Source organism: Bubalus kerabau, chromosome X (genome assembly GCF_029407905.1).
Source record: "Bubalus kerabau isolate K-KA32 ecotype Philippines breed swamp buffalo chromosome X, PCC_UOA_SB_1v2, whole genome shotgun sequence".
Classification (NCBI taxonomy): domain Eukaryota; kingdom Metazoa; phylum Chordata; class Mammalia; order Artiodactyla; family Bovidae; genus Bubalus; species Bubalus kerabau.
The window spans coordinates 148,599,833-148,621,808 of record NC_073647.1 but is presented as its reverse complement, the minus strand read 5'-3'; the positions used below and the strand labels follow the sequence as shown (position 1 = coordinate 148,621,808).

At 44.5% G+C, this 21,976-nt stretch overlaps 1 long non-coding RNA gene across 1 annotated transcript; it reads left to right on the top strand.

Moving 5' to 3' along the window:
* Positions 1-18,755: 18,755 nt before the first annotated feature.
* LOC129639781 (uncharacterized) lies at positions 18,756-19,766 on the top strand. Its single transcript, XR_008708596.1, has 2 exons — positions 18,756-18,925; positions 19,536-19,766. It is a non-coding gene; the product is annotated as an uncharacterized LOC129639781 (long non-coding RNA).
* The last annotated feature ends 2,210 nt before the right edge of the window (positions 19,767-21,976 follow it).

Here is a 21,976-nt window from a genome sequence, read left to right as displayed (position 1 = left end):
TTCAAGGTAGCTGTTCTCTTGCTCTCTATACACCCCCTTCCCCACCAGTCCCTGCTTCACTCACATAACTACCCAACCCTCTTCATTACAGAGCTTGATTAGCCCCTGGTTACTGATGAGCCCACTTGACATCAGTTGCCCCCTATGAACAGTAGCCTCTGACTACCCTGAGTAGTGAAGACTGCTGCCACATCCCAGTTGCTACCTGCCACAAACAGTAGGGTGTTACTTCAGGGCACTTTGCTTAAGATCCCTTGTCCAATAAACCACCAATGTCTCTGTCACTGTCTCTGAGCAACTTCAAGGTTTGCAGGCCTGTGTGGTGCAGACCAATAGCACACATGGCATCCTAATATACTGCAATACTATTTGTTATATGTTTTTTCCACTAGAATGCAAACCCCATGAGAGCAGGGCATCATCTGTTTTGTTCCTGTTGTACCAACAGGGTTTTAAAATGTTGCACATGTAACATAATAGGTGCTCAATAGATACTTAATTAGTGAATGAACACATGAATATGCTTCCACAGTCCTTTGTCCTAGGCAGTTTACATTGAATAACAGTACCATGTGTGCTGTGTGCGGTGCTGAGTCGCTTCAGTCATGTCCAATTCTTTCTGATCCCATGGACTAGAGCCCTCCAGGCTCCTCTGTCCACGGAATTCTCCAGGCAAGAATACTGCAGTGGGTAGCCATTCACTTCTCCAGGAGAAACTTCCCTAGGATCATACCTGGTCTCCCTTATTGTAAGCAGACTGTTTACTGTCTAAGCCATCAGAGTGGCTCTAATCAGTTAAAAAAAAAAAAAAAGTGTATTCCAATATAGGAGGACCCAGTTCCATCCCTGGGTTGTGAAAATTTTTCAGTTCATTTGCTGTGTTTTATCCAATCGGCCTTCCTATCTGTCACCAACACCCGTGCTTGCTCAAACTCATGTCCATTCAGTTGGTGATGCCATCTAATTGCTTTTTGCAATGTGGCTGCTTTGCCTACCTACTTTCAATCTTTCCTGGCACCAAAATATCTCTTGGAAAACTCCATTCAGTGTTATGGGAATCTGACCAAAGATCCCCATACAAGATGGAGGAGGAAAAGGACGTGCCCTCATCTTCTCCTAGGAGAAGTCCAAAATTACAACTCGGAGCTGAACAACCACCAACAGGAGAATGTTGGATCCCACCAAAGAAAGATATCCCACGTCCAAGGGCAAAGGAGAAGCCCAAACAAGATAGCAGGAGGGGAGAAATTTCGTTTAGAATCAAATCCCATACCCGCCAGTGACACTTGGAGGGCTCAAAGAAAACCTTGCGCACAGCAGAGCTCAGAAACCCCACAGAGACTGAGCCAGAACTCTGTTTGAGTGTCTCCTGTGGAGGAACAGTGGGTCAGCAGTGGCCTGCCTCAGGGGCAGGGGCTCTGGGTGCAGGAGCCTTGGTCACCCAGCCTGTGGCATAAGCCCTCTTGGAGGAGGTCGCCATTAACCCCAACCATAGAGCCGCCAAGCAGATGGCCCACAAACAATCATACCAAAGAAATTCTCGCACTGTTAAAGAAGTTCTAGGACCCACAACAGATTTACCAACCTGGGGATCTGGCAAGGGAACTGAGAACCCCCAAGGAATTTGACTGTGGAGGCCAGTGGGATTTGATTACACAACTTACACAGGACTGGGGAAACAGACTCTTGGAGGGCACAAACAAAACCTTGTGCACACCAGGACTCGGGAGAAAGGAGCAGGGACCCCACAAGGGACTGACCCAGACTTGCCCATGGGTGTCCAGGAGTCCCTGGTGGAGGCGTGGGTCGGCGGTGGACTGCTGCAGGGTTGGGGGCACTGAGTGCAGCAGTGCCTGCCTGGAACCTTTGGAAGGAGGTGCCCATTATCTTCATTACCTCCACCTTAGTTTGGGCTCAGGTCAAACAACAGGGAGGGAAGACAGCCCCACCCATCAACAGAAAATTGGATTAAACATTTACTGAGCATGGTCCCGCCCAGCAGAACAAGACCCAGTTTCCCCACAGTCAGTCTCTCCCAGCAGGAAGCTTCCATAAGCCTCTTATCCTTATCTGTCAGAGGGCAGACAGAAGGAAAACCAGTGTCAAAGAAAACTTCTCAAACTGATCACATGGACCACAGCCTTGTCTAACTCAATGAAACTATGAGCCATGCCCTGTTCAGTTCAGTTCAGTCCCTGAGTCGTGTCAGACTCTTTGCGACCCCATGGACTGGAGCACGCCAGGGTCCCTGTTCATCACCAACTCCTGGAACTTGCTCAGACTCTTGTACATCAAGGTGGTGATGCCATCCAACCATCTCATTCTCTGTTGTCCCCTTCTCCTCAAGCCTTCCATCTTTCCTAGCATCAGGGTCTTTTCTGATGATTCAGTTCTGTTTTGGCAGTCACTTTTTTTTTTTTTTTTAATAATGATTAGAGTCATCCTGATGGCTTATATAGTAAAGAGTCTGCTTCAAAGTGGGAGACCCAGATTTGATCCTGGGGAAGCTTCCCCTGGAGAAGGGAATGGCTACCCACTGTAGTATTCTTGCCTGGAGAATTCCATGGACAGAAGCCCTGGAGGGCTATAGTCCATGGGGTCACAAATAGTCTGGGCACGACTGAGGAGGTTCAGCACTCTCTTTGATTCAACAGTATAGTGAACCTTCTCTGTGTCAAATCCAGCACCCGTATATCATTATCTTAAGGCATCAATAAAATCCTTATTGAGAAGAAATCAGACTCAGAGTGTTGAGGAGGAGAAAACATGGAGTCAGAGGCCTGTGAACCAGGGACGGGAAGCTGGCTTCCTGGGAGCTTGGGCGGAGAAAGGCGTGAATCTCAGGGGCGGAGACTCAGCATTCATTTGCATAACCGTCATTCACTGCATGCAATATAGTTTGAATTTACTCTTTTAATTCATCATAGATTTCTTTTAAACATAATATTTCGATGAATGAACCTTCATGCTCTTAAGTAAAAACATCTGCTGCAAACTCTTGACTCAGACTTACCCTTGACGTGCCTCACCCTAACTGAGTTAGGAGTGCTCGTTCTCAAGGTGGGTCTTTTGTGTTGCGTTTAGTATACAGCTAGGCTTATAAGGAAGAATTTGAACTGTGTCTTTAACAGTTTTTGGAAGCTTTGTGAGCTCCACAAAGCCAATTTGGTTGTATACAAAAACAGACCTTGTGAAATGGAACTTGGGACAGGTTGTTTTTTTTTTGTTTTTTTTTTTTGGGGGGGGGGATTGCTATACTTAAATAGGTTTTTGTGTGTTTGTTTTTTCTGTTAGACTGCCATTTTTTAAGTAGACTTTCTCAGTCGCGTCCGATTACTTAGTAATTCCACGCACTGTGGCCTTTGGGGTTTCTTATCACCTATTCTCAGAGCTTACTCATATTCATATGCCTTTCGAATCCATGGTGCTATTTAACCATCTCATTATCTATTACTTTCTTTTCTCCAAACTGTAGTCCTTCCTAGCATCAGGAGAAGGAAATGGTAACCCACTCCAGTGTTCTTGCCTGGAGAATCCCAGGGACGGCGGAGCCTGGTGGGCTGCCGTCTATGGGGTCGTACAAAGTCGGACACGACTGAAGTGACGCAGCAGCAGCAGCAGCAGCAGCAGCAGCAGCAGGAGGATCTTTTCCAGTAAGTCAGTTCTTTACATCAAGTGGCCAAAGTATTGAAATTTCAGTGTCAGCATCAGTTCTTCCAATGACTATTCAGGACTGATTTCCTTTAGGATGGACTGGTTGGGTCTCCTTGCAGTCCAAGGGACTCTCCAGCGCCTTCTCCAAGACCACAGTCCAACAGCCTCAGTTCTTTGGCCTTCAGCTTTCTTCACAGTGCAACTCTCACATTCATACATGAGTACTGGAAAAACCATACTGGAAAAACCATTGAGTGGACGGATCTTTTTCGGCCAAGTAATATCTCTGCCTTTTAATATGCTGTCTTGGTTGGTCATAGATTTTCTTCCAAAGAGCAAGCGTCTTTTAATTTCATGGCTGCAGTCACCATCCGCAGTGATTTTGGAGCCCAAGAAAGTAAAGTCTGTCACTGTTTCTATTGTTTCCCCATCTATTTTCCATGAAGTGATGGGATCGGATGGCATGATGTAGTTTTTTGAATGTTGAGTTTTAAGCCAGTGTTTTCACTCTCTTCTTTCACTTTCATTAAGAGACTCTTTAGTTCCTCTTTGCTTTCTGTCATTAGAGTGGTGTCACCTGAATATCATATCTAAGGTGGTTGATATTTCTCCCAGCAATCTTGATTCCAGCTTGTGCTTTATCCAGCCTGGCATTTCGCACGGTGTATTCTGCATATAAGTACAATAAGCAGGGTGACAATATACAGCCTGGTCGTATTCCTTTCCCAATTTTGAACCGTTCCATGTCCAGTTCTAACTGTTGCTTCTTGATCTGCATACAGGCTTCTCAGGATGGTCTGCTATTCCCATCTCTTTAAGAATTTCCCACAGTTTGTTGTGATCTACATAGTCAAAGGCTTTAGCACAGTCAATGAAGCAGAAGTAGATGTTTTTGTGCAATTCCCTTGCTTTCTCTATGATCCAATGGATGTTGGCAATTTCGTCTCTGGTTTCTCTGCCTTTTCTAATTCCAGCCTGTACATCTGAAAGTTCTCAGCTCACATACTGCTGAAGCCTAGCCTGGTTATGCATATATATGTATATATTTAAATTCTCTTTTTTTCTGATTCTGTTTCATTATAGTTTCTGACAAGATACTGAATATAGTTTCCTGTGCTATGTGGCATAACTCTGTGTTTTTGTTTTTGTTTTTGTTTTTGTTTTTGGTCATTCTTAATACCAACTTCTCTTTTTTCATCCAGTTCTAGAGGCCATAGCTGATTTTTAGCAATGCTATCTTAGGGTTTTCATTTTGCCTTTTCAGCTCTCTAATACATGGGTTAACCATTCTTTATATAAAATTTTGCCTATGAAAATAATTTTATTTCTGCCTTTGGACAGGACATGATTGATACATCAACTACAGTTAATTATTCATTGTATTTGCTTTATAGCTTATTGAAATCTTAATGAAATCTTTCATTCTAATATTTTTATTTTACTAGAGGAGCCTGGTGGGCTACAGTTCATAGGGTCACAAAGAGTTGTGCAAAAAATATAAGGTAGCTAGGAATAAATCTGACAAAAGATGTACATGCCATAGAAGGAAATATTAAACAGCACCTAAATAAAAGGGGTTGGTCATAACTTTCCTTCCAAGGAGTAAGCGTCTTTCAATTTCATGGCTGCAATCACCATCTGCAGTGATTTTGGAGCCCCACAAAATGAAGTCTGACACTGTTTCCCCTGTTTCCCCATCTATTTGCCATGAAGTGATGGGACCAGATGCTGTGATCTTAGTTTTCTGAATGTTGAGCTTTAAGCCAACTTTTTCATTCTCCTCTTTCACTTTCATCAAGGGGCTTTTTAGTTCCTCTTCACTTTCTGCCATAAGGGTGGTGTCATATGCATATCTGAGGTTATTGATATTTCTCCCAGAAATCTTGATTCCAGCTTGTGCTTCTTCCAGCCCAGCATTTCTCATGATGTGCACTGCATATATGTTAAATAAGCAGGGTGACAATATACATCCTTGATGTACTCCTTTTCTTATTTGGAACCATTCTGTTGTTCCATGTCCAGTTCTAACTGTTGCTTCCTGACCTGCATATAGGTGGTGATTGCAGCCATGAATTTAAAAGACGCTTACTCCTTGGAAGGACAGTTATGACCAACCTAGATAGTATATTCAAAAGCAGAGACATTACTTTGCCAACAAAGGTCCATCTAGTCAAGACTATGGTTTTTCCAGGAGTCATGTATGGATGTGAGAGTTGGACTGTGAAGAAAGCTGAGCACCGAAGAATTGATGCTTTTGAACTGTGGTGTTGGAGAAGACTCTTGAGAGTCCCTTGGACTGCAAGGAGATCCAACCAGTCTATTCTAAAGGAGATCAGTCCTGGGTGTTCTTTGGAAGGAATGATGCTAAAGCTGAAACTCCAGTACTTTGGCCACCTCATGCGAAGAGTTGACTCATTGGAAAAGACTCTGATGCTGGGAGGGATTGGGGGCAGGAGGAGAAGGGGATGACAGAGGATGAGATGGCTGGATGGCATCACTGACTCGATGGTGGTGAGTTTGAGTGAACTCCAGGAGTTGGTGATGGACTGGGAAGCCTGGTGTGCTGCAATTCATGGGGTTGCAAAGACTCGTACATGACTGAGCGACTGAACTGAACTGAAATAAAAGAAAGATATACTATGCTAATACATTCATGGATGGGAAGCGAATATCCTTAAATATGCCAATCTTCTCCCAATCAGATCTTAGAAGGAGGCCTGGAATCTGCATTTTATCATCTTAGCAGAGTTTGAAACTGTGGTTTTGGATCAACTTTAGAAAACACTGATGAAGAAGGATAGTTTTTCAAGTCATAAATATTTTCTCCAGGACATTTTATATTGAGACCTTCCCTAGCGCCTAACCTCACAAGTATTTTGTATTTGTCTTTACCATTGTCTTTATACACATTTCCTTGAAAGTCTGTAATTCTGGCTTCTGCTGCTGCTTAAGTCGCTTCAGTCATGTCTGACTCTGTGAGACCCCATAGATGGCAGCCCACCAGGCACCCCCATCCCTGGGATTCTCTAGGCAAGAATACTGGAGTGGGTTGACATTTCTTTCTCCAATGCATGAAAGTGAAAAGTCAAAGTGAAGTCGCTCAGTTGTGTCCAACTTGTAGCAACCCCATGGACTGCAGCCTACCAGGCTCCTCCATCCATGGGATTTTCCAGGCAAGAGTACTGGAGTGGGGTACCGTTGCTTTCTCCAATTCTGGCTGAGACTTATGAAAATAAATCAGAAAAAATTTCATGAAGCCTGTATATGCAACATGGGTATTTGAATTTTTGAAATGCATGTACTCTCTCCCAATATTCCAGACAGGACAAGCGTTTCTATGTGAAGTATCCTGTTCCTTCTGGTGCTGGCACCCCAGCATGTGTCAATCTAATCGTACCCTCCACAGCCAGCCATCAGTATGCCTGAGCAAGCTGGCTATAATAATCATTTATAAAATCTTACAGTGTCTGCCAGAAACATGGAACTGGCCAAATTCCTATAAAGACTAAACTCAGGGTGAGCACCCAAGGACAGCATTGGGTAATCGAATCAAACAATCACCTCTTTGTTCTACAGAAAGGCAAATACTCTTTTGCACTACCTGCAACCCCAATAGTGTGCAAGAAACATGAAATTCGACTCTTTCGTTGAAATAATACCCTTGGCTATTTTAAAGGTTGGTAGGAGCTTTCCTTTCTCTGAAAATACTCTGAGGTAGACAAGTCAAACTAGAATGGTTACTTTATCACCTGTTGATCCTTCAAGACATGGCTCAGATGTCACTTTAAACCTTCCTTAAACTTCCCCTCCACCAGTAGAAAATAATGCTCAAGATGTTACTTTGCAATAATACCTCTATCTTCTGAGTTATGCTAGTTTTTCTTTTCAATTTTCTTTACTGGAATACAGTTGATTTACAATGTTGTGTTAGTTTGTGCTGTACATTGAATCAGTTTACATATACATATATCCACTTTTTTAAAGATTCTATTCCATATAGATTATTCCAGATGAATTATTTTACTGTTTGTTATCACGCCTGAGAGCCCTTATTCTAAATTGTGGTATGCCTGGTGTCTAATTAAGGGCTCAGAATGCAGTAGGTGGGCTTCCCAGGTGACTGAGTGGTAAAGAATCCACCTGCCAATGCAGGAGACACAGGAGATGCAAGTTCCATCCCTGAGCTGGGAAGATGCCCTGGAGAAGGAAATGGCAACCCACTCCAGTATTCTTGCCCAGGAAATGCCATGGACAGAAGAACCTGGCGGGCTACAGTGCATGGGGTTGCAAAGAGTCGAACAAGACTTAGCGACTGAGCATTTATGCACTGTAGTAGAATGTAGTAGGCACTCGGTAAATGTTTAACTGATGAATGAAAATTTTCTGTTGCCACCAAGTTTACCCTGGGATGATCTCGGTCCTGTGGCTGCCTGAGGTCTTCTCAGTACAGGAAACTCTCTGAGAGGTCGCAAGAAAGGATATCACCTGGGCAATTGGAGGTTTGGCCCTCATCTGTATAGATTCAGAAAACCAAGTGGTCAGTGCATTTTTACCATTCAGAGGCTCTTTTTCTCAAAAAGTATGTATTGAGGGCTTTCTCTGAGCCTGGCATTCTGCTGGGTGCTGAGAATATAGGAGTTTCATGAGCACAGCCCCTGCCTTCACTTCATTTACCGCTTGGCTGGGGGGAATCCATTCAACAAGCCCTAAAAGGAAACAACTCAAGGGAGTTCCCTGGTGGTCTAGTGGTTAGTTATGGTTCTAGGCTTTCACTGCTGGGGCCCAGGTTCAATTCCTGGCAGGGGAACGGAGAGCCCACAAGCCAAAACACAAAACAAGACAAAAACCAAGCCCCTTGTACTGGAAAGTAGGACTGGCCTGGTATGGGAAGTACAGCACCCAAAATATTTTGAGCGCTCGGGGGCTTCCAAACACACTCCCAGAAGGCACTGTCTCCAGAATATGGCTCTCAGGCCTGACTGACAAAGTCAAAGTGTCCCTTTATTAATAATGAGCAACGGGAGCATCTCACTGAATGCAAGTGTACGCTGTGGACAGAGAATGTTGCCTGCCATTTCAGTAAACAAAGGATGTTGAGACCATAAAGCTACCAGGCACTGCTGTCACCCCGAGGGTGGGCCCTGAGTAGATTCAGGATGGAGAAAAATAGGACAGTGCCCCTAGAAAAAGTGTATATCAAAGGAATGATTGCAATGGGCCCAGACTCTTGCATCTTCCCATACTAAAATCATTAACTTGAGATGTGTGTTTTTGTGATTACCAGTAATCTTTTGATGTTCTGATGGTTGACTACATATTTTTTTTTTCCTCAGCAAAGAACTTCCTATATATTCTGGCTCCCCTCTTACCTCTTTTTTTGCCCCACTGAGTGGCTTGCAGGATCTTAGTTCCCTTAGATCCCATTGTTCTCCAACCAGGGATTGAACCTGTGCCGCCTGCAGTGGAAGCACGGAGTCCCAACCACTGGCCCGCCAGGTAACTCCCCTGCCCCCTTACCTTTTTGGAGCAGTCTCTGAGAACTAAGAGACTGCATCCCGGGCTCAATCCTCAGTGAGTTTGTCAAACAAAACATAATTTGGGGGAGTTCTCTGGCCGCCTAATGGTTAGGGTTCTGCACTTTCACTGACAGGACTGGGGTTTGGTCCCTGGTTGGGGAACTGAGATGCCACAACTAGGTTTGCGTTTGTCTTCTCAGTCGACTACACACGTCTCCATTCTGTCTCTCTCTGGAGTCAGATTCACACAGGGAGACAGATTCTATTGGGAAGGTTGTTTGGTGAGCAAGAAATCAAAACAATTTTCCCTGTTAGGAGGCATTAGATTTGAATGTTGGGGCTTCTCTCCTCACACGAGGGACAGCCTTGGAGATGGAGCCGTTAGTTTTGAACTTCTCTTTTTTGACCAAGCTTCTCTCTCTCCTGTTGAATGGGCTTTGTCAACCTGGCCTCACTGACTCCTCTTTTCTAGGTTTCCACTCTTCTAATGAGATATATAGCTTCTTGCGATTTGTCAGTACCTTTGACCATATTATAGAGTATGATGAAGTCTGCTAATTTACTGCCAGCAAAGACAGTGTCGTAGTAGTAGCTTGTGTGTGTGTGTTGCGTAAAACTAAGAGCTAGCAATGACCCCACTCAGGATGTCACACACCAGGGGTAGTTGGCTATATTAATCAGGGAGTTTGTATCACAGCTTCTGGCTACTGCAAATGTTTCTGTTAGCCATAGCTCAATCAACAGCAGAGACTTTGATAAGTAGTGAAATGAAGGTTAGAAATGGATTTTCACTGGTGAAATTAGTAGCATGTTAGCCAGTATGATGGGTGTCAGTAATGGGCTAACAGTAGTGAAATTAATAATACCCAAGACATGTGCATTGCTTAAAATTTGTGAGTCTCTTCAACCTTGCATTTACAGGGTATGAGAACCTAGCCATCTGAAGCCTGTTCCCTAAGGAGTAATACTACAGGCCAAACCTCTAAATAGCCCTGTGTTCAGCTATGAACTCTGAGGGTTCCGGTTCCCCGATCCTGGCTGCAAGGCCAACAGAATCCTGCAAGTTGATCTTTTAACCAGACAAATTGTTGGGAGCATCATTGAGTTTATTACTCCTGATAACTTTGGGCCTCAGGCTCTTGGTTGTTGTTAGCATCTGAATAGTGTTATTCTTTCAGTCCTGTCAGACTCTGTGAGCTCCTGGACGTAGCCCCACAGGATCCTCTCTGTCCATGGAATTCTCCAGGCAAGAATACTGCAGTGGGTAGCCATTCCCTTCTCCAAGAGATTCTTCCCCAGGATTCAACCTGGGTCTCCCACTTTGTAAGTGGACTGTTTACTGTTTAAGCCATCAGGGTGACTTTAATCACTAATTAAGAAAAAAAAAAGTGTCTGCCAAAATAGGAGGGCCTGGTTCCATCCCTGGGTCGTGAAAATTGTCTAGTACATTTGCTCAGTTCCGTCTGACTGGCTTTCTTATCCATCACTAACTCTCAGGGCTTGCTTAAACCCATGTCCACCTCGGTGATGCTATCTAAGCGTTTTCCCCAATGTCGTCCCTTTCTCCTCCCATCTTCGATCTTTCCCGGCACCAGAAAAATCTGCAGGAAAACCCATCCACAGTTATGAGAACCTTACTGAGCAAAGACCAAGCAATCCTGCTGATTGAGCAACCTGACCTGCCCCGTGAGAAATCTCTATGCAGGTCAAGAAGCACCAGTTAGAACTTGACATTGAAAAACAGGCTGGTTGAAAATCTGGAAAGGAGTACATCAAGGCTGCATATGGTCACCCTGCTTATTTAACTTATATGCAGATTACAGCATCTGAAATGCCATGCTGCATGAAGCACAAGCTGGAATCAACATTGCTGGGAGAAACATCAATAACCTCAGAAATGCCGATGACACCACCTTCATGGCTGACAGCAAAAAAGAACTAAAGAGCCTCTTGATGAAAGTGAAAGAGGAGAGTGAAAATGTTGGCTTAAAACTCAAAATTCAGAAAACAAAGATCATGGCATCCATTCCCATCACTTCATGGCAAATAGATGGGGAAACGATGGAAACAGTGACAGACTTTATTTTCATCAGCTTTAAAATCACTGTGGACGGTGACTGCAGCCATGAAATTAAGACACTTGCTCCTTGGAAGAAAAGCTATGACTAACCAAGACAGTGTATTAAAAAGCAGAGAGATTAAAAAAAAAAAAAAAAAGCAGATATATTACTTGGCCAAAAAATTCTGTCCAGTCAAAGCTATGGTTTTTCCAGTACTCATGTATGGATGTGAGAGTTGCACTGTAAAGAAAGCTGAAGGCCGAAGAACTGAGGCTGTTGGACTGTGGTCTTGGAGAAGACGCTTGAGAGTCCCTTCGACTGCAAGGAGATCCAACCAGTCCGTCCTAAAGGAAATCAGTCCTGAATACTCATTGGAAGAACTGAGGCTGACACTGAAATTTCAATACTTTGGCCACCTGATGCAAAGAACTGACTTACTGGAAAAATCCCTGATGCTGGAATCGACTAAAGGAGGGAGGAGAAAGGAGACGACAGAAAATGAGATGGTTAGATAGCACCATTGATTCACAGGGCATGAGTATGAGTAAGCTCTGAGAATGGGTGACAGGGAAACCTGAAGTGCCACAGTCCACGGGGTTACAAAAGAGTCATTCACGACTGAGAGAGTCAACTGAGCAGACCAAAGCCTAGCCTCAGAATTTCACACGATAAACACACAGATAGCTCTTAAGTACAACAACCCGAGAAAAAAAAAGCCTGCCTCAAAACTTTCCCTTCATAAGGTCTGTTTTTGCATACAACGATGTTAGCCTTGTTTATCTCACAAGGCCTCCAAAAATTGTGTCACTGGGCTTATATTCCTCCTCAGGCCTAACTAACCGAATCTTAAGTACAAGACAAAAGACTCAGCTTGAGGACGAGCAAGAATAAGCATAAGAATGCTTCAGTGTGCCTGTGCACATACAGATGAGGGAACATGCATTCCTAACACAGTGAGGCAGAGGGGCGTCAAATGTAAGCCCGGGTCAAGAGTTTGCAGCAGATCTTTTCTCTTAAGTGGGTTAAGGCTCATTCATCGAAATAGTACATTTAAAAGAAATCTACGATAAATTGAAATACTAAATTGAAACTATATCACAAGTAGTGAATTCTGGTTATGCAAATATTCACTGAGTACCCGCCCCCGAGATTCACGCCTTTCCGTGCCCCAGCTCCCGGGAAGCCACCTTCCACTCCCTTGTTCCCAGGCCCCTGACTCCATGTTTTCTTCTCCTTGACACTCTGAGTCTGATTTCTTCTCAATAAGGATTTTTTTGACAGCTTAAGATAAAGATATATGGGCAGTGCATTTGACACAGAGAAGGTTAACTATAATGTCAAATGACATAGAGTGCCGAACCTCCTCAGTCGTGCCCAGACTATATGCGACCCCATGGAATATAGCCCTCCAGGCTCCTCTGTCCATGGACCGCCAGTCAAGAATACTGCAGTGGGTAGCCATTCCCTTCTCCAGGAGAAGCTCCCCAGGATCGATCCTGGGGATCCCGCTTTGTGAACAGACTCTTTACTGTCTCAGCCGTCAGGGGGACTCTAATCACTATGTTAAAAAAAAAAAAAGTGACTGTCAAAATAGGAGGGCCCAGTTTCATCCGTGGGTCATGAAAATTGTCCAGTTCATTTCCTCAGTTCTGCGCGACTGGCTTTCCTATCCATCACTAACACCCAGGCCATGCACAAACTCCTGTCCACCGGGTCAGGGATGCTATCTAATGGTTTTCCCCAATGTCATCCCTTCCTACTCCCATTTTCAATCTTTCCTGGCACCAGAAAAATCTCCCAGAAGCCCATTCATAATTATGAGAACCTTACTGACCAAAATCAGTCCTGAATATTCCTTGGAAGAACTGGTGCAGGCACTGAAACTCCAATACTTTGGCCACCTGATGTAAAGAACTGACGTACTGGAAACGACCCTGATGCTGGGAAGGACTAAAGGTGGAAGGAGAAAAGAGACAACAGAAAATGAAGTACTTAGATAGCACCATTGATTCAAAAGGCATGAGTATGTGTAAGCATCGAGAATGGTGATAGACAGGCAACCTGAAGTGCCACAGCCCACGTGGTTGCAAAATACTTGGACACGACTGAGAGAGTCAACTGAGCGGACCAAATCCTAACCTCGGAGTTGCATCCCATAACCACACAGAAAACTCTTAAATATAAGAACCCCAGGAAAAAACCCTTCCTCAAAGATTTCACTTTTCAACGTCTGTTTTTTTTTTTTTTCTTTTTATTTATTTATTTATTTATTTATTTATTTTTTTTACATTTTTTTTTTAATTTTATTTTATTTTTAAACTTTACATAACTGTATTAGATTTGCCAAATATCAAAATGAATCCGCCACAGGTATACATGTGTTCCCCATCCTGAGCCCTCCTCCCTCCTCCCTCCCCATTCCATCCCTCAACGTCTGTTTTTGCATACAACGATGTTGGCCTTGCTTTTCTCCCAAAGCTTCAAAAAATTGAGGGTAACACAGTGATGTTTTTCTCAGATCTAACCGACAGAAGACGAAATGTAAGGCAAAAGACCTGACTTGACCACGAGCACACACAACACAGTTAGGGTGAGGAGCGTCAAGGGTAAGTCCGGGTCAAGAGTTTGCAACCGATCTTTTCTCTTAAGTGAATGAAGGCTCATTCTTCAAAATACTATGTTTAAAAGAAATTATGATAAATTGAAATAGTAAATTGAAACTATATTGGGTGCAGTGCATGCTGGTTATGCAAATATTCTCTGAGTCCCCACCCCCGAGATTCGCCCCTTTCCCCGCCCCAGCACCAGGGAAAGCCAGCTTCCAGTCCCTTGTTCCCAGACCCCTGACTCCATGTTTTCTCCTCCTCGACATTCTGAGTCTGATTTCTTTTGAATAAGGATTTTGTTGACGACTTATGATAATGACATATGGGCGCTGCATTTGACACAGAGAAGGTTCACTGTAGTGTCGAATGAAAGAGTGCTGAACCTACTCAGTCGCGCCCAGACTATTTTCAAACCCCATGCCATTATAGCCCTCCAGGCTCCTCTGTCCATGGAATTCTCCAGGCAAGAATTCTGCAGTGGGTAACCATTGCATTCTCCAGGAGAAGCTTCCCCAGGACCGAACCTGGGTCTCCCGCTTTGTGAACGGACTCTTTACTGTCTAAGCCATCAGGGTGATTCTAATCACTATTAAAAAAGAAAAAAGAAAAGGTGACTGCCAATATAGGAGGGCCCAGTTCCATGCCAGGGTCGTGAAAATTGTGCAGTTCATTTGCTGAGTCTTATCCGACCAGCCTTCCTGTCTGTCACCAACACTCGTGCTTGCTCAAACTTATGTCCATTCAGTTGGTGATGCCACTTAACTGCTTTTTGCACTTTGCACTGTGGTCCCTTTCTCCACCTGCTTTCAATCTTTCCCGGCACCACAAAATCTCTTGGATATCCCCATTCAGTGTTATGGGAAGCTGACCAAAGATTCCCTTACAAGATGGAGGAGTAGAAGGTCATGCCCTGGTCTTCTCCTGGGAGAAGTCCAAAATTACAACTCGGTGCTGAACAACCACCAACAGGAGAATGTTGGATCCCACCAAAGAAAGATACCCCACGTCCAAGGGCAAAGGAGAAGCCCAAACAAGATAGTAGGAGGGGTGAAATTTCATTTAGAATCAAATCCCATACCCGCCAGTGACACTTGGAGGGCTCAAAGAAAACCTTGCGCACAGCAGAGCTCAGAAACCCCACAGAGACTGAGCCAGAACTGTGTTTGAGTGTCTCCTGTGGAGGGACAGTGGGTCAGCAGTGGCCTGCCTCAGGGGCAGGGGCTCTGGGTGCAGGAGCCCTGGTCACCCAGCCTGTGGCATAAGCCCTCTTGGAGGAGGTCGCCATTAACCCCAACCATAGAGCCACCGAACAGATGACCCACAAACTGCAGAACAATCATACCAAAGAAATTCTCACACTGTTAAGGAAGTTCTAGGACCCACAACAGATTTACCAACCTGGGGATCTGGCAAGGGAACTGAGAACCCCCCAAGGAATTTGACTGTGGAGGCCAGTGGGATTTGATTACAGAACTTACACAGGACTGGGGAAACAGGCTCTTGGAGGGCACAAACAAAACCTTGTGCACACCAGGACTCGGGAGAAAGGAGCAGGGACCCTAACCCAGACTTGCCCGTGGGTGTCCAGGAGTCCCTGGTGGAGGCGTGGGTCGGCGGTGGACTGCTGCAGGGTTGGGGGCACTGAGTGCAGCAGTGCCTGCCTGGAACCTTTGGAAGGAGGTGCCCATTATCTTCATTACCTCCACCTTAGTTTGGGCTCAGGTCAAACAACAGGGAGGGAAGACAGCCCCACCCATCAACAGAAAATTGGATTAAACATTTACTGAGCATGGTCCCGCCCAGCAGAACAAGACCCAGTTTCCCCACAGTCTCTCCCAGCAGGAAGCTTCCATAAGCCTCTTATCCTTATCTGTCAGAGGGCAGACAGAAGGAAAACCAGAGTCAAAGAAAACTTCTCAAACTGATCACATGGACCACAGCCTTGTCTAACTCAATGAAACTATGAGCCATGCCCTGTTCAGTTCAGTTCAGTCCCTGAGTCGTGTCAGACTCTTTGCGACCCCATGGACTGGAGCACGCCAGGGTCCCTGTTCATCACCAACTCCTGGAACTTGCTCAGACTCATGTACATCAAGGTGGTGATGCCATCCAACCATCTCATTCTCTGTTGTCCCCTTCTCCTCAAGCTTTCCATCTTTCCTAGCATCAGGGTCCTTTCTGATGATTCAGTTCTATTTTGGCAGTCACTTTTTTTTTTTTTTTTAATATAATGATTAGAGTCATCCTGATGGCTTATATAGTAAAGAGTCTGCTTCAAAGTGGGAGACCCAGATTTGATCCTGGGGAAGCTTCCCCTGGAGAAGGGAATGGCTACCCACTGTAGTATTCTTGCCTGGAGAATTCCATGGACAGAGGCCCTGGAGGGCTATAGTCCATGGGGTCACAAATCGTCTGGGCACGACTAAGGAGGTTCAGCACTCTCTTTGATTCAACAGTATAGTGAACCTTCTCTGTATCAAATCCAGCACCCATATATCATTATCTTAAGGCGTCAATAAAATCCTTATTGAGAAGAAATCAGACTCAGAGTGTTGAGGAGGAGAAAACATGGAGTCAGAGGCCTGGGAACCAGGGACCGGAAGCTGGCTTCCTGGGAGCTTGGGCGGAGAAAGGCGTGAATCTCGGGGGCGGAGACTCAGCATTCATTTGCATAACCGTCATGCACTGCATGCAATATAGATTGAATTTACTCTTTTAATTCATCATAGATTTCTTTTAAACATAATATTTTGATGAATGAACCTTCACGCACTTAAATGAAGAGATCTGCCGCCAATTCTTGACCCAGAGTTACCCTTGACACTCCTCACCCTAAGTGTGTTAGGAGTGCTCTTACTCAAGGTGGGTCTTTTTTGTGGCCCTCTGGTTAAGCCTCGGAAGAAGTATAGGCTGTGCTGCTCATAATTTTTGGAGGCTTTGTGAAATAGACAAAGCCAATAACGTTGTGTACAAAAACAGACCTTGTGAAACTAAAATTTTAAGACGGGGCTTGTTTTTTCTGGCGTTGTTTTACATAATAGGTTTCTACGTTTGCTTACTGTGTTAGGCTTTGTTCTGCTCAGTTGACCCTGTGAGTCGTGTCCTCTTATTTTGTAACCCCATGGCCTGCGGTCTTCTGGGTTTCACTGTCATCCGTTTTCCTAGCTTACTCATGCCCTGCGAATCCATAGCGCTATCTAGAAGTCTCATTTTCCGTTGTCTTTTTGTTTTTCTGACGTTTAGTCCTTCCTAGCATCAAGGTTTTTTCCATTAAGTCAGTTTTTTGCATCAGGTGGCCAAAGTGTTAGAATTTCAGAGTCAGCATCAGTTTTTCCAATGGCTATTCAGGGCTGATTTCCTTTAGGATGGACCAGTTGGATCTTCTTGCAGTCAAAGGGTCTCTCTCAAGCATCTACTCCAAGACCACAGTCCCACAGCCTCAGTTCTTCGGCTTTCAGCTTTCTTTACAGTGCAACTCTCACATCCATACATGAGTACTGGAAAAACCATAGCTTTGAGTGGACGGGCCTTTTTTGGCCAGGTAATGTCTTTGCTTTTTAATACACTGTCTTGGTTGATCATAGCTTTTCTTCCAAGGAGCAAGTAAGTGTCTTTTAATTTCATGGCTGAAGTCACCGTTCTCAGTCATTTTAGTGGCCAAGAAAGTAAGGTCAGTCACTGTTCCATCGTTTCCCCATCTGTTTGCAAATTGATGCCATAATCTTCCTTTTATGAATTTTCAGTTTTAAGCCAGCTTTTTCACTCTCCTTTCATCAATAGGGTCTTTAGTTCTTTGCTTTGCCATAAGGGTTATGTCATCTGCATATTTGAGGTTGTTGATGCTACTCCCCTCACTGTTGATTCCAGCTTGTGCTTCATCCAGCATGGCATTTCGCATGATGTACTCGGCATTCAGCTTAGATAAGCAGGGTGACAATATGCAGCCTTGAGGTACTCCTTTCCGAATTTGGAACCAGTCTGGGTTTCAATGTCCGGTTCTAACTGTTGCTTCTTGACCTGCATACAGGTTTCTCAGGGGGCAGGTCAGGTTGATTGGTCAGTAAAATTGCTTGGTCTTTGGCCAGTATGGTTCTCATAATCATGAATGCACTTTCCAGGAGATTTTTCTGGTGCTGGGAAAGATTGAACATGGGAAGAGAAAGGGACGACATTGGGGAAAACCATTAGATAGCATCACCAATTTGGTGGACATTTGTTTGAGCATGCCCTGGGAGTTAGTGACGGATAGGAAAGCCAGTTGGACAGAACTGAACAAATGAACTGGACAATTTTCTCGACCCAGGGATGGAACTGGGCCCTCCTATTTTGGCACTTTTTTTTTTTTGTTGTTAAATAGTGACTAGAGTCACCCTGATGGCTGAGACAATAGAGTCTGCTTACAAAGTGGGAGACCCGGATTCGATCCTGGGGAAGCTTCTCCTGGAGAAGGGAATGGCTACCCACTGCAGTATGCTTGCCTGGAGAATTCCATGGACAGAGGAGCCTAGAGGGCTACAGTCCATGGGATCCCAAATTGTCTGGGCAGGACTGAGCACACACGGTACTCTATTTCATTTGACATTATAGTGAACCTTCTCTGTGTCAAATGCAGTGCTCCTTCATCATTTTGAGCACACATGGTACTCTATTTCATTTGACATTATAGTGAACCTTCTGTGTGTGTCAAATGCAGCACTCCTACATCATTTTCTTAAGCTGTCAACAACATCCTTTATTCGACACAAATCAGACTCAGAACGTCGAGGAGAAGACATGGAGTCAGGGGCCTGGGAACAAGGGGCTGGAAGCCGGCTTCACAGGAGCTGGGGCAGGGAAAGGCGCAAATCTCAGCGGCGGGGATCAGCGTTCATTTGCATAACCAGAATGCAATGCATGCAATATAGTTTCTATTTATTATTTCAATTTATCATAATTTTTTTAAATGTAGTATTTTGAAGAATGAGCCTTCATCCTCTTAGGCGCAAAGATCTGCTGCAAACTCTTGACCTGGACTTACCCTTGACGCTCCTCAGCCTCACTGTGTTAGGAGTGAGCCTCACCTCATCAGTATGTTCACAGGCTCTTTATGGTATGTTTACTCTTGTCCTTGCTTCTACTCGAACTGAGTCTTTTGTCTCACTGAGGATTCGGTGAGGTAGGCCCAAGTAGGGATAAGGCGAGCTTCTGATAATTTTTGGAGGCCTTGTGAGATAAACAAGGCCAATATTGATGTGTGGAAGAATAGAATTTGAAACGTGGAGGGCTTTGGGCAGTTTTTCTACGCCTGCAGCAGTTAAGAGTTTGATGTGTATTTATCATGTGAAATCATGTTCTTGATTTTTAGTAAGATTTTCATAATCCTAATTTTTATGACCCAGGGATGGAACTGGCTCCTCCTATATTGGTAGACAGTTTTTTTTGTTTGTTTTTTTTTTTTTGTTTGTTTTTTTTTTTTTTTTTTTAATTAGTGATTACAGTCACCATGGTGGCTTAGAAAGCGAAGACTCTGCTTTCAATGTGGGAGATGGAGGTTCGCTCCTGGGGAAGACTCTCCTGGAGAAGGGAATGGCTACCCACTGCGTTATTCTTGCCTGGAGAATTCCATGGACAGAGGAGCCTGGAGGGCTACAGTCCATGGGGTCACAAATAGTTTGGCAGGCCTGCGCACTCAGGGCACTCTGTTTCATTTGACATTATAGTGAACCTTCTTCGTGTCGAATGCAGCGCTCCTGTATCAGTTTCTTAAACCGTCAACAAAAGCCTTTATTCGAAAGAAATCAGACGCAGAGCGTCGAAGAGAAGACATGGAGTCAGGGGCCTTGGAACAACGGATTGGAAGCCAGCTTCGAGGGAGCTGGGCCGGGAAAGGGGCGAATCTTGGGGGCTGGGACTCAGCATTTATTTGCATAACCAAAATGCACTGTGCACAATACATTCAATTTATTATTTCAGTTTATCATAGATTTCTTTTAAATGTAGTTCTCGAAGAATGAGCCTTCGTCCCCTTATGTTGAAAGATCTGCTACAACCTCTTCACAGAGGCTTACCCTTTTTTTTGCTTCTCATCCTCAGTGAATTAGGAGTGAGCTCCCTCTAATCAGTATGGCCCAGGCACAGTGCAGTACCCATACTCTGTTTCTTGCTCCTGCTTGAACATAGTCTCTTGTGTTGAGGTGGAGACTAGGTCAAGTAGGGCCAAGAAAGAAATAATACTTCCATTACCAGACAATTTCTGGAGGTCTTGTGAAACTAAACAAGACCAATATTCTTGTGTAGAAAAGAAGAGGTTGAAAGATAAATGATTTCAGGCAGTTTTTTTAGACCCTTGAAGCTTGCTTTGTGTATCATTTCAGTTTGCGGGTTTGATTTTCAGTGAGTTTAAGGTGAAAGACGCTTAGTCATGTCTGACTTTTTGTGACCGCGTGCACTATGCAGTCCATGGAATGCTCCAGGCCATGATACTGGAGTGGGTTGCTGCTGCTGCCGCTAAGTCGCTTCAGTCATGTCAGACTCTGTGCAACCCCATAGATGGCAGCCCACCAGGCCCCGCCATCCCTGGGATTCTCCAGGCAAGAACACTGGAGTGGGTTGCCATTTCCTCCTCCAATGCATGAAAGTGAAAAGTGAAAGTGACGTCGCTCAGTCGTGTCTGACTCTTAGCGACCCCATGGACTGCAGCCTACCAGGCTCCTCTGTCCATGGGATTTTCCAGTAGCCTCCCCCTTTTGCAGGGATCTTCCTAACCCAGGGATGGAATGCAGGTCTCCCGCACTGTAGGCAAATTCTTTTCCAGCTGAGATACAAGGGAAACCCAATATCCATAAAGCCACAATGGGCTTTTCCAAGCGAAGACAGGATGGCCGATCAGAGACAACTGAGCAAAGAAACCAGACAGATTTTTCACTACCCACGACCGGAACCCGGGCCTTGTAATACTGGCAATGGCTTTTTTTCTTTTTTCCTTTTGTTGATTAGAGTTTCCCTGATGGCTTAGAGAGCCTGCTTTCAATTCGGTAGACCCAGGCTCAGTTCCTGGGGAAGATCCTCCTGAAAAGAGAATGGCTACCCACTGCAATAGTCTTGCCTGGTGAATCCCATGGACAGAGGAGCCAGACAGTTTCTGGTCGGACACAACTGAGCAACTTTCAGAGAGAGAGCCACCTGGGAAAAGGAGAACTCTTTTTGGGTGATCCCACGTTTCTGCCACAGGTGTAATTGTCTTTTGGGCTGTGCTTTGTTTTCTGTAGTGTCAGTCACTCAGTCCTGTGGGACTGTTAGCCACCCTATGGACTGTAACCTGCCAGACTCCTCTGTCCGTGGAATTCTCCAGGCCAGAATACTGGAGTGAGTTTCCATTCCCTTCTCCAGAGACTCTTCCCGACCCAGAGATTGAACCCGGGTCTCCTGCATTGCAGGTGAATTGTTTACCATGTGAGTCACCATTTTCTTTTCTAATCCACAGTTATTACTACCAGATTTAGTGATAGTCAACTTTCATAGCTGCATTATTCATATAGGTTTGTTTTCTTTGTTCATAAACTTATGTAGGTAGGTGTAAACTTATGTGGTAGGTGTGTTCGTTCTCTTCTCCCCCTTCCCACTCCAGGATGTAATATTTGTAAAAATCCTTAGAAGGTCTCAGGCTTCCCTGGTAGCTCAGCTGGTAAAGAATCCCTCTTCCATGCAGGAGACCTAGGTTTGATTCCTGGGTCGGGAAGATCCCCTGAAGAATAGAACAGTTACCCACTCCAATATTCTGGGCTGGAGAATTCCATGCACTGTATAGTTCATGGGAGTCATTTTAGACTCCCTATGAGGATTGCTGATCAAAGTGTATATCTAACTTTTCATTTATGTAATGCCAATTTTTCCTTGTCCCCCAAAGACAGTGTACCAGTGCACACTCAACAGCATTAAATTAACATTTCGAGGTTTCACATGCCCAGCAAATTTTGTTTTCAGGCTTTTAGAATTTTTGACTGTCTGGGAGGTATGCAATCCATCATTTAAAGTATTTACATATAATTTCACTGTTTGGAGGAGCCATCACTTGTTCAAATCAAAATTCTGGTGTAGGGCATGTAAGAGAGTTTCCAATTTTTTATTTTATACTCAAAGCAGTGGTTGTCCAATTACTTCC